Genomic DNA, 13,164 nt, shown 5'->3' with positions numbered 1-13,164 from the left:
TCATCAAACTGGCCCAGAAATAGTTCAGAATAGAGTTTCTAGAGAATAATTTTTTAATACAAATAAAAAGCACTAAAAATGTCTCCATCCATTTGACCCAGTAATTGTACTTCTAGGAATTTATCCTAAGAAAACAACTGAAGAAATAAAAAAATATTTAGTTTATTATAGTTATTTAAGATAGCAAAATGTTGAAAACCATTTAAATTTCTATTAACAGGGGACTGATTAAGCATATATAATGAAACATAACATAAGCATTAAACTTCAGTTAAAACATGATATATAAAAATGCTTTTAATATATTAAGTGAAAAAGACAAACTACACCCATTTAAATATGTGGGTATCTACATTTATGTTGAATAATATTTAAAAATGCCAATATATGCCATGTTCACATGACTTTTCTTTGCACAGGGAATAAATATATTTTGCCTGTGGAAGGAAGCAAACATTCATGACTACAGAAGTGAATGGCGTTGCTGTATTATTTTATAAACTCTTACTTTGCATGTGGAGAAAGGGAATATATAAAACCGAAACTACCACAAATTACATTAGTTTTCACAAATATTCATTATTTTTTCCATTTTTAATATTTCCCAAGGAATCCCTCCTCCTCCATTGGTGGCTGGCCAAAGGCATGTAGCTTGCTTTGGCCAAATGGAATATGAGAGGTTATCACATTCTAGTGAAGCTTCAATGCATTGTTGGTTTGACTTAGCCTCTTCTTTTTTATTTATTTTTTTTAACTTTATCTCCTACACCACAGGAATGAGCATGTCCTACAGACAGACTGCTCTTTTAGCCTGGGTCTAGGATTGAGATAACTGCAGCAGATAAGAATCACAGCCATCCTACAGCCACCAATGTGTGATGGGAGAGGGAAAGAAATATTTGTTTAAAGCCAGTGAGATTTGGGGGGTTGGCTGGTAGACAGCAAGCTATTTAACACACCTACCATACAATACTATTCTGTCATCCAAATGTCATTATGGATAGGACTTCCAGAGAAGATGGCTGAGTAGGGAGCTCCAGGACTCACTCTTCCTTCAAACATAGGTAGTAGACAGCCAAGAACTGTCTGAAACAACTATTCTCGGGCTCTGGAGGTTAGGGGAACACTGTACAACAACCAGGGAAGAGCAGGACTAACAGGCTGAGAACCTGTGGTAAAAAACTAAGTAACTCACTCCATGGCCACTGGAGATGTTCATCCCCTCTCTTGAGGCAGGGTGCCTCAGGAACAGGTCCCTGGATGGTGGCTGCAGATGGAGATGAATGTGGAAGCTCTCACCCTCAGAATGGAAGGAGGGGGCATAAAGGCTGAGAACTCATAACAGCTTTTGATCTGTGAATGTGATTGCTGGATTCCTACTCAGCCACTGTTTCAGCCCATCCTGAACAGGGACTGCTGAGGCCACTGTTTCAACCGTGTCCCGGACAGGGGCAGAGCCAGTGGGGGTTGAAGACACAATTTCTCCTTAGGACTGCAGGGAAGAGTGTGTTGAAGAATACCATCTGCTGGGTAGGCCAGGAAAGTGCTACTTTGAGGAGCCATCATCAAAACCTGAGGATGCCAGGTTTTGGGCATCTTTCCTAACCCTCCCCCCAGTGTGCTTTGGAACAAGTCTGCATGCCCTTTCTGGGTTCCTGGCCCTGTTCTGGCTGGGAAATACTGATGTGGGAAAGTCTTCTGCCTGTACATATACTTCTGAGAATCTGACCTCCAGGCAAAAGCAGCTAAAGGAAATGAAAAAGAGTGAAAACAAATGAACAAACAAAATCTACAGAAGCAAAACCAAAATAAATTGAACAAATCAAAATTCCCAGAGAAATAACAGAGGAAATGAAGCTTTCTCCTGGAGTTGAGACAATTGTACACATAATGCCATTTTTAAAATTCTGAGAGCAAGAATCAGATGAAGAAAGCTGAAAAAAATCTGATCAGTTAAACATAGGCAACTCCAAACAACCAGAGAAAGATGAACCAAGCATCAAAGAAGAATGTTAACACAAAACCAATCAACAATAAAACCCTAGGTCAGAGAGAGAAACTGATCTATAGAGTAAACTCACTGAGATAATGAGAAGCCCAGACACCAGTAAAAAATTACAAACCATGCTGAAAAAAAGAGGAAGATATGGTAGTCAAAGAAACAAGTGAAAACTTTGGGAGGAGAAAGAACTTGGAACAACTAATCAAAGATGTCCAAATAAATCTCTGAAACCAGTTCAAGAAAATGAAAGAAAACACAGCTACAGATATAAGGGATATAAAGAAGACACTGGGTGAGCATAAAGAATTTTAAAGTATGAAAAAAATAAATTACAAGAATGAGAGCCGCAATAGAAGAGATTAAAAATACACTAGAAGCATACAACAGCAGATATTAACAGGCAGAAGAAAGATAAAGCAAGCTAAAAGACAGGACAATTGAAATCTTGCAGAAAGAACAGACAGAGAAAAGAATGGAAAAAATTAAGCAGGGTCTCAGGATTTGAATGATAGCACAAAGTGGATAAACTTACATGTCATGGGTGTCCCAGACGAGGAAGAACAGGGAAAGGGGCAGAAAGATATTGTGAGGAAATAATGGCTGAAAATTTCCCAACTCTTTTCAAAGACACATATACATATCCAAGAAGTAAAACATAGTCCAAACAGAATAAATCCTAATATAACTACTTCAAGACACACACTCATCAGAATGCCACATGCCATAGATAAAGAGAGAACCTCGAAAGCAGCAAGAGAAAAAGCAATTTTTCACATACAAAGGAAGAGTAATAAGACTAAGTCCTGATTTCTCTTCAAAAACCATGGAGATGAGAAGGCAGTGGTATTATATATTTAAGGTACTGAAAGAGAAAAACTGCCAGCCAAGAATTCTTTATCTGGCAAAACTGTCCTTCAAAAATGAAGGAGAGTTTATAATATTCACAGATAAGCTGAAACTGAGATAATTTATCTACAAGAGATGCCCTACAAGAAATACTAAAGAGAGTTCTGCAAGACGAAAGGAAAAAAATAGGAGAGAGTTGGTTGAAATAGAGTAAAGAAATGAAGATTATCAGTAAAGGTAATAAAAAGGGTAAAAGACAAAAATAAGATATGACATGTAAAAACGAAAGCATAAAATGGTTGAAATAAATACTGGCAGAATAGATAAAAGAAAAAACTATAACCCATACTTTGTAGGTCACCTTAGACCCAGAGATACAAATTGTTGAATATGAAAGGCGCAAACAGTAACCAAAAAAGAGCTTGGGTAGTTACACTAATATCAGACAAAACAGACTTTCAAAGCAACACTGTTGTATGAGACAGAGAAGGACACTACAGATTAACAAAAGGGGAAATTCACCAGAAAGAAGAAACAATCATAAATATCAATGCAGCTATACATGATGCCCCAAAATACATGAGGGCAACGCTGGTAAACTGAAGGGAGAAATAGACCTCTCAACAATAATAATTGAAGATTTCAATGCACCACTCTCATCAACAGATAGAACACCTAGACAGAGGATCAATATTATTCAAGTTGAATAATATGGTAAATGAATAATATGAAAGGTATATACAGAACTCTCAAATAACAGGATATGCATTCTTCTCACGTGTCCATGGATCATTCTCCAGGATAAATCACGTCTTGGGTCACAAGAGAAGTCTCGAAAATTTTAAAAGAGTGAAATATACAAAGCATCTTCCCTGATCATAATGGAATAACAGGTATAGAACAGGAAAATCCAAAAATTATGGAAGTTAAATAACACTCCCTAAAACAATCAGTGTGTCAAAGAAGAAACAGCAAGATAAATTAGTTAATATCTTGAGACAAATGAAAATGAAAGCACAACACCTCAAAACTCATGGGATGCAGTGAAGGTAGTACTGAGAGGGAAATCTATAGTCCTAAATAACTACATTAAAAAAAGAAGAAAGAGCTAAAATCAAAGACAGCTGAACATTTGGAGGAACCTACCTAAAGAAAAGCAAACTAACCCCAAAACAAGCAGAAAGAAAGAAACAACAAAGAATAGACATAAATAAAATTGAGAGTTAAAAAAAATAGAATTAACAAAACAAAAAGTTGGTTCTATGAGAAGACCAATAACCTTGACAAACTGTTAGCTAGACTGACAAAGAAAAAAAAGACAAAATGAAAATAAAATCAGACATGAGAGGGGAACATTACTACCGACCCAATAGAAATAAAAAGGATCATGGGAGGATACTATGAACAACTTTATGCCAATAAATTAGACAGCCTAAATGAAATGGATAAAATCCTAGAAACAAGAAAACAACCTACACTTACTTTAGAAGAAACTGAAGACCTTCACAAATCAATCACAAGTCAAGAGATTGAATCAGTTATCAAAAACCTACCAACAGGGTTGTGCAGCAGAGGCTCAATGGCAAGGATTCTCACCTGCCGAGCTGGGCTTGATTCCCTGAGTCTACTCATGCAAACAACAACAACAACAACAAAATCTACCATCAAGGACCAGAGGGCTTCACAGGTGAATTTTACCAACCATTCCAAGAAGAATTAATACCAACCTTGTTCCAACTCTCCAAAAAAATTGAACAGGGGCAAACACCGCCTAACTCATTGTATGAAACCAAAATCACCCTAATACCAAAGTCAAATAGATATACTAAAAGAACAGAAAATTACAGACCAATTTCTCATTTGAATACAGATGAAAAATCCTCAACAAAATACCTGCAAATTGAATCGAGCAGCACATTAAAAAAATTATACACCATGATCTAGTGATATATACCACTTATGCAAGGATGGCTCAAAACAAGAAAATTAATGTAATACATGACATTAAACAAATCGAAGGGGAAAAAAACACATAATCTGAACTGATACAGAAAACACATCTGACAAAATCCAGCAAACTTTCTTCATAAAAACTCTTCAAAAGACAGGAATAGAAGGAAACTTCCTAAACATGATAGAGGGCATAAGTGAAAAACCCACAATTAATGTCCTACTCAATGGTGAAAGAAAAAGCTTTCCCTCTAAGATCAGAAACAAAACAAGGAAGTGAACACTCCCACTGTTATTCAAGATTGTGTTAGACGTTCTAGCTAGAGCAGTTAAGCAAGAAAAAGAAACAAAAGGCATCTCAATTAGAAAGGAAGAAGTAAAATTCTCACTATTTGCAAATAACATGGTCCTATAAATAGAAGGACCTGAAAAAAATCACAACAAAGCCACTAGAACAAATAAAGAAGTTCAGCAAAGTGATGGCATACAAGATCAACACACATTCTATGAAGTGAAAAAGGAATCTGCTCAATAGGAAAAAAATATTTGGAAACTACATATCTAATAAAGGTTTAATACCTACATATATAATGAAATCCTAAAACTCAGCAGTAAAAAGATGAACAACCCAATTTAAAAATGGACAGACTTGAACAGATACTTTTCAAAAAAGGAAATACAAATGACTAAAAAGCACATGAAAAGACACTCAACATCACCAGGGATTAAGGACATGTAAATCAAAACCACAATTAGATATCATTTCACATGCACTAGAATGACCACTATTAAAAAAAAAACTGCAAGTGCTGGAGAGGATGTAGAGAAACAGGAACCCAAAATTCACTACTGGTGGAAATATAAAATGGTGTAGCAGCACAGAATAACATGGATGAATCTGGAGGACATTATGTTGAGTGATATTAGCCAGACTCAAAAGGACAAATATTGTTGATCTTACTGATAGGAACTAATTATAATAAGCAAACTCAGAGTTAGAATCTAGAATACAGGTTACGAGCAGATAGAATAGGGAAAGAAAATGGGGAGCTGATGCTTAATTTGTGCAGAATTTCTACTTAGGTTGATTGTAAATGTTTGGAAATGGATAGAGGTGATGGAAGCACATTATTGTGAGTGAATTATGTATATGAATGTGGTTAAAAGTGGAAGTTCTGGGTCATGTATGTTACTAGAAGGAAAGTTAGAGAATAAAACAGGCACTGTTTAACACAGTTAACCTGGTGTGGGTGATAACTGTGGTTAATAGGACAAATATAAGAATGTGCTTTTGTGAATTATTACAAATGTAAGTCACACTATTACAAGGTATTAATAGGGTGGTATATGAGGAAAATACACCTAATGTAAACTATGGATTACAGTTTACAGTAATATTTTAATATTCTTTCATCAGTTGTAACAAGGGTACCACACCAATGCAAAGTGTCAACAATGGGGGGTAGGTATATGGGAAAGTTGTATTTTTTTATATGACTTTTATGTAATTAAAAGAAACATTACGGTAAGCAAAAGAAACCATTCATGTAGTATTACATATTGCCTGATTCTATTTGTATAAAATGTACATGTACATAAACCGATAGAGACAGATTTTGATTAGTAGTTATATAGGGCTGGGAGAGGATAGAGGAATTGAGAGGTGACTACTAAAGGGTATAGTTTTTTTCTTTTTGGAGTAATGAAAATGTTCTAAAATCGACTATGGTGATAATGCATGACTCTGTGATTATACTAAAAGCCACTGATGGTACACTTTGGATGGTTCTGGATGGAGTGTATGGCATACGAACATATCTCAATAAAACTGGTTTAAAATGTCACAGGAGAATTTCTATTGTTTTGCTTATCTAGATTTGCTATTTTTTTCCTACTATAAGCATGTATCACATAAATGCATACCATCTCAAAAAAACAAAGAGGGTCATTCAAGAGCCAGAAGGAATTAACTCTAACTTGACTTAATCTGTTACTATACCTACGGAAACAGTTATCACCAGCCATTTTTCAGCCAAGGAAGAAGAGCAAAATAAGAGTCACATGAAGAGCAGCGGCAGAGCCCATCCACGCACAGTTCAAGGGAGAAAGGGTCTTAGCTGGTGAGCTTTGATGTGTCTTTGGTCTAACTGGCAATCTCCTAGTGTGGAAATGGGTACAGAAACAATAGCTAAGGAACCCCGAGGCTATGGTCCATTGGCAAACTCAACCTAGGTGGAATCAGCTATGTCAATCTGCCTTCACCTAGGCCACACCAACTAAGTAATCTCATGAGTATTATACAGTCCTTCTCAACAGGTTTGCCTATTGAAAAACAGTATGTTAGTTAAATGGATTTATATACAAATCAAGTTAATAAAATGGCATTTCAATTTTCTTTTTAAAAGAAATAGAAAGAGGTAATCGATAAAGATTCCTAACTTTTAAGTCATATATTCTTATTCAGGAATTTGTTATTTTCTCTATTGCATTCTAGCCAACCCAATCTCTGACCACTCCCCATTTTCAATTCTATATTCTGATTACACTTATCTCCTTTCACTTTCCACTCCACAAACACACACACGCCATACTCATTTTTTTTTTTTTTTTTTTTTTTTTTTTTTTTTTTTTAAAGGAAAGACAGAGAGAAGGAAGGAAGGATAGAAGGAAGGAAGGGAGGAAGAAAGGGAAACATTTTCTTGTTTTTTTATTGTATTTTGTTTCTCCGTTTTTGTTACATGGGCTGGGGCCGGGAATCGAACCGAGGTCCTCCGGCATAGCAGGCAAGCACTTTGCCCGCTGAGCCACCGCGGCCCGCCCCATACTCATTTTTGTTGTTACTATCCCAGATTTCTCTCTACCTGTCCAAATCCTACCCATCATTCCAAAAACACCTCAAAGTTCACTGTTCTCCTCTCTCCAGGAAAGGTTCTGTTCCTTTCTAACTCATTTCAGCACTGTATACCTACACTCTCCTGCTCATGTTTCAAGTGTATGGAGACTTTTTTCCCTCCAGAGAACTACCAGCTCTTCAGCGTGGTTAGGATAGCATCCCCCTTAGGAGTCCAGTCCTGCGTGATGGTTTTGGGAGAGTTTCCTGGACGTTCCCAAAGCCTCCTTCAAGGAGGCTTCTCCTATATACCTCATAACAGGTGAATAGCAGATCCTCAAAAAAATATTTATGGAATTGGTTTCCTACCAAACTCATCTGGCAGGTTCAGGACAGGGTTTATCCCTGCTTATCCTGCCAGATTGGAGGTTTGGGATTTATTTTTGGCAGCCCAGCAGCAAACAAATTTCCTACTAAACTGCCAGGCACAGCACTGAACACTTCTTATAAAATACACCATAAAAACAAAAAAAACCATAAGATTATTAGCTAGATACTGCTATCTTCCCCTCATGTTCCAGATGGGAAAACGAGGCTCAGGTATTGTTCTAGGTAGGAATGCAAAGCATGTGCCAGCCTAGAACATACATTTTAGTGAGGAAAGCAGTCAAAGAATGAAAAACTAGATATACTGATCATTTGAAGATGCTTCTAGCGCTATGAAGAACAAAAAGGAGGCTTACAGGAAAGTGTGTCACAGCAGGGGTGGGGGTATGTGTGTGTGCTATTTTAGAGAGGATAGGCATGGTAGAAGTATTGGTCAGGGTGTAAGTGCAGAGAACAGACTCTTTTCTAGCTAGTTTAAGAATGTGATTTGTGCAGTATTAAATAGTTTGTGGGTTGTTGTTAAAGGCTGAAGAAAACCCTCCAGGCTGAGCGTCCAGGAAACTCTCCCAAAACCATAACGCAGGACTGGACTCCTAAGGGAGATGCTGCCCTAACCACGCTGAAGAAGCAGCCACCACAGAAACCCTCTGCCTCTAAAATAATCAGCACCAGCAACACGGATACCCACATCCTGCCTCTAGGGATCCACAAAAGCTCGAGACCAGACATCTGGACCTCTGCCACATATACCTAGAAAAATGGAACCCCTCCACCACTGGTTGCCAGTAGAAGCAGCATTACCACAAGTCTCCATTTCCTGACATGGCTCGTTCACCTCATGAGTCTGACATGGGGCCTCTGAATCTGCAATATAATTGGAACTCTCACAGCAGGGGAGTACCGGAAATAGTTTTTCCCTTTCCAGCCTCTACAGTGGAGTAGAATCCACTATGGGTATACACATTTTAGCAGACCCCTAATTAATGAGGAAGAGGAAACCCAAAAAAGAGTGTCCCAGGCATGTATCTACAACAAAAAGGCCTAAAGTGGGAACCTAGTATATTCCCAAAGCAGTAAGACCAGTCTGGCTACAAGAGAAAAACTGGTAAGAGATGAGGCTAGAGGAGCCAAATCCTGTGAGCCTTGAAGGCCTTAAGAAGGAGTCTAGAGTCACACATGATCAAGAGCTTTAATAGAATAAGATGATCTGATTAAAATTTTAATCCACCATTCTAATGCTAGAACATATTCCTTATGCCTTATCTAAGTCACTGACTTCAAAATAAACACAGTTTAAAAATGGCAGTTTAAATCTGATCTTGCATAGAATGAGAATTTTTTAAGAAATCAAAAGAAAAGCCTATATGATGTACTGTCTCTCTCTCTTTAAGACAGAGCAAGTGTGTGCCTGATCATCTCCATCTTCTCCAGAACTAAGAGCAGTGGCACAACGGTGGTCAGCCCAATCCCGGAGTCTTACCAGACTCCAGAGTGATGTGTATGATCAAGGATGCAATTTTTTTCATTTAATCTTCAGACTTAGAAACCCTAAGATTCTTCAGATATGAAAAAATATTACCAGTTACAAACACAAGTGAAATCAATCATCAAAAACTGAAATCAGCCTTTTTAATGCATAAAATAAAGGGTTCCCATAAACCACCCTATTATCAGCATTTGTTAAAGTTAATGAAAACATTTTTATAATTGTACTATTAGCTATAGGCCATGGCTTAACTTAAGGATCACTGTGTAGTGGAGTTCCTTGGATTTTTAAGTTTTTATTAAAATAATTCTTGAAGTATATCAAGAACATCATCATGTAGTTCAAAAGTTTCTTATCCTATGAGACACTGATGGTTTGAGTAGGAATTGAACAAATGGCTTTCGAAAAGCAGGAATGGTCTACCTGGATATCTACTCCACTTCATGACTCATCTCATTTTTTCAGCAACCTAGGACTATTGATGCTTAAAAAAGCTCTATTGATGCTTAAAAAAGACAAATACAGCTTTTAAAAAGTGAGAAACATATAAATCTCATAGCTTTTTATACCTGTCATTTGCCTCAAAATCTAGCTGTTGCTCAATATGCCTTGTTTTTGGAAGGTGTAACAGATTTTGAACCGTGACACTATCTCCCGGAACTCACTAAAGCAGCAGATCTGAATGTTGCAACAATAAGAAAAGCTGTAGTTGAGACTATTCAAAAGAAAGATAATGGTGAATTCAGTCATCACGATTGGGCACCAGCCCCAGACATTGGCAGTACTGAAGAGAACCACTTAAAGACTGATATAATTGCCTGGTTGGTATTTGATTCAGCATGGAGGGCGAAAGCACCAAAACAAGGCAATGTGATGAGAAAATTCTTGGCATGAAAAAGGACAGAGCTGCAAAAGAAGTATTTGTGAATGTTCCTCAGGATTCTATAGGAGAAATCTAAAACTAAAGGGAAGAACAAGAAATGGAAAGTCCAGTCCCTAATGAAAATGATAATGCTATCAGAGAACATGTTGCTTATTTGGAAGCTCATGAAACATTTAATGAGTGGTTTAAGCAGGTGAATTCAGCTCCACAGACACCTACCACGATACTGCAAAGCAACTTTTACTGAGAAAGTGGTTTATGAACACAAAGAAAAGAAATACGAAATGAATTATGGTATTTGGAATGGGTAATCTGGATACCCTAACTGCGGATGTGAAGAAGAAAATGTATAATGTCTCGTTTGTTGAAACAGGGTACATGTTAGATGTTAGAGAGGATGCTGAAAATGACCATGAAGAAGCACATCAAAGGGTTTTACTGAGAAAGCTTTGCCTGCCAATACTGTGTTTTCTGCTTCACACCATATTGCACAGTACTGGTCCTATCAGAAATGCCTACAGTTAGCTCATTAGGCATCCACTGAAAACCACAAATCCTCTGAGCACTGGTATATTTTTAAGAAAGGACTAAGAAGCTATAGGAATCCTCTCTAATGCCCCCAAGCCAGGGACTTCCTCCAAAGGGATATGAAATTCAGCCACAATTTATCAATTCTTCATAATCCCACTAATTTCTATGATAAATGAAGTTCTTTGTAAAATATATTTGTAATTACTGATTTTTTTTTCCTTTTGCATCAATATAGGGGGAATTATATAAAAATTAAGACATTTGGATTACGTACTTTTCAGAATATTGTGGTGACACTTTGAAAATTCAGTGTATATCAGTATTTCCCTTAGTGTATTTATTAATAAAATTATATACAAATCAAAAAATGTTCTTACAAAAAACAAAGGAGAAACAACATCAAGGTTTCTGTTTCCTTCTTCAAAAAACTCAAAACCAAAAAAATTCAGAACGCAACTAACAGGACTGAATAAAAATAAATGACCAATGTAAACCATGTTTCTTTGTCTTTAATGTTTTTTCAGATAGTAGGATTTCACTTTAACATTCCATTTGCAATGGCCCTATTTTTTGGGGGGGTGGAAGGGTAAAGAATGGAGCATAAAAAAAAAATGTCAATTTAAAAATTGTTGGGGGATAGGAGGGAAGATAGGATGGGTGTGAGGGAACACCTAGTTTACCAATTGTCAGACTTTTGCCAGGAGCAGCTATTACTGGGTTGAGACCCATCACACCTGTGGTCTAAATGTACTAATTTGCTTTCTTTTTATAATAATAATGGTTTAAGTTGGTGAGCCTAAAAATATCTTACTCCAAGTTTAAAAGAAAACATGAAGCAATACTGCAATGAATTCGCTTTAAACATACTTACTATATTATATATTTTATACATTTGTACATTAGTCACACATTTATATAACTTTTTTGTTTTGTTTTTATGATTTATTTTTGTTGTGAAATATAACACATACAAAAAAGCAGTAAGTTTCCAAGTACATTTTAACAAGTACTTATAGAACAGATTTCAAAGTTTGGTATGGGTTACAGATCCACGATTTTTTGTTTTTCTTCTAGTTGCTCCAAGACACTGGAGACCAACAGAAATATCAATAAATGATTCAGCAGTCATACTCATTTATATAACCTTTTACCTTTTTCTCCAAAGCAGCTACAAAACTGGCTTTGATGAAGGGTCACAATATAAACCCTTCAATCAATTCCTGTTGTTTCGACTAAGAAAAAAAGATTTTAAAATAAAAATCAAAAACAAAATAATAAAACAGATCTCCTTGTTCTCTCCATACAGCTTACCTTGGTGATTTTTTTTCCCACACAAAGTAAATCTAAGCTCGTCATTCTCTCTCCATTTCACAAACGTTTCATCTCACAAACGTTCACCTGCTCCAGTTCTCCACATATGCTAAATTACCTGAGTTGCAATCTGGTAAACAAAAGAAATTAAAAAAAAAAAATGCTCCTAAATGCCAGCGATGGCCTAACATATTTGCAGCCAGCCTCCAAGGTGGTCCCAGCAAGCCCCAGCTCTGTGCCCCTTCCCGATTTTGTATCCAGCATTCAATATAATTTCTTCAAGTACATTTGGTAGAAAGGGGATTTGTTTAACACCTGCTCCAGCCAGCCCTTGATGCGTCTTCCTTCTTTATTATGAGGAGGCTCCCCCTGGGCCCTGACTACCGCTGCTGTCTGCTGTGAGCAGCCGCCCCCTCCTCCATTTCCTAAAATACCACCCTCACACAGGCTATACTGTACATATAATAGCATTTTGTCCTCACCTTATTTCTATTCCTTCACATTTATTTTTCCAGAATCATACTTCTCTCATCCATACCGAAAAGTTTCTTGTCCTCTATACCCAAAACTGCAAAACAGAAACACACTTGCAATTCTGACTGCTCCATTCTGACCATTAAGGACAACCGCCTTAGCCAATATATGGGAAACTCATACATGCAGAGAAAAATCTGCAAAGATATTCCCAGCAAGTAGAGGAGAGAAAAACCTCATAGCTTTGGACAGAAAAACGTGGCCACGTTTTGTTGAAGTGGGCACATGGGCATATGCCAACCATTCGCGCCTAAGTGAAGAACCAGATGTGTACTGGATTACACATTTTGGGACAATTGTATTCTGTGAGCCTCTAAGAAGACCCTTTGGATTCACATCATATTTTAATAAAACTTCTGGGAAAACAGTATAATTTTGTTGAATAAAGGACAAAAACTATAGAG

General features: G+C 36.9%; 1 protein-coding gene and 1 pseudogene across 13 annotated transcripts in view; one reads left to right on the top strand and one right to left on the bottom strand.

Annotated features, from left to right (window-relative positions):
* Nucleotides 1-13,164, bottom strand: part of PSD3 (pleckstrin and Sec7 domain containing 3) — a 661,802-nt gene that overhangs the window by 160,498 nt on the left and 488,140 nt on the right. The gene's annotated exons all lie outside the window — the stretch shown is intronic.
* On the top strand, nt 7,877-11,066 carry LOC143676696 (nuclear pore complex protein Nup107 pseudogene; annotated as a pseudogene).

Source organism: Tamandua tetradactyla, chromosome 3 (assembly GCF_023851605.1).
Source record: "Tamandua tetradactyla isolate mTamTet1 chromosome 3, mTamTet1.pri, whole genome shotgun sequence".
In the NCBI taxonomy this organism is placed as follows: Eukaryota; Metazoa; Chordata; class Mammalia; order Pilosa; family Myrmecophagidae; genus Tamandua; species Tamandua tetradactyla.
The sequence above is the reverse complement of the archived record's forward strand: the minus strand, read 5'-3'. Positions and strand labels throughout refer to the sequence as shown.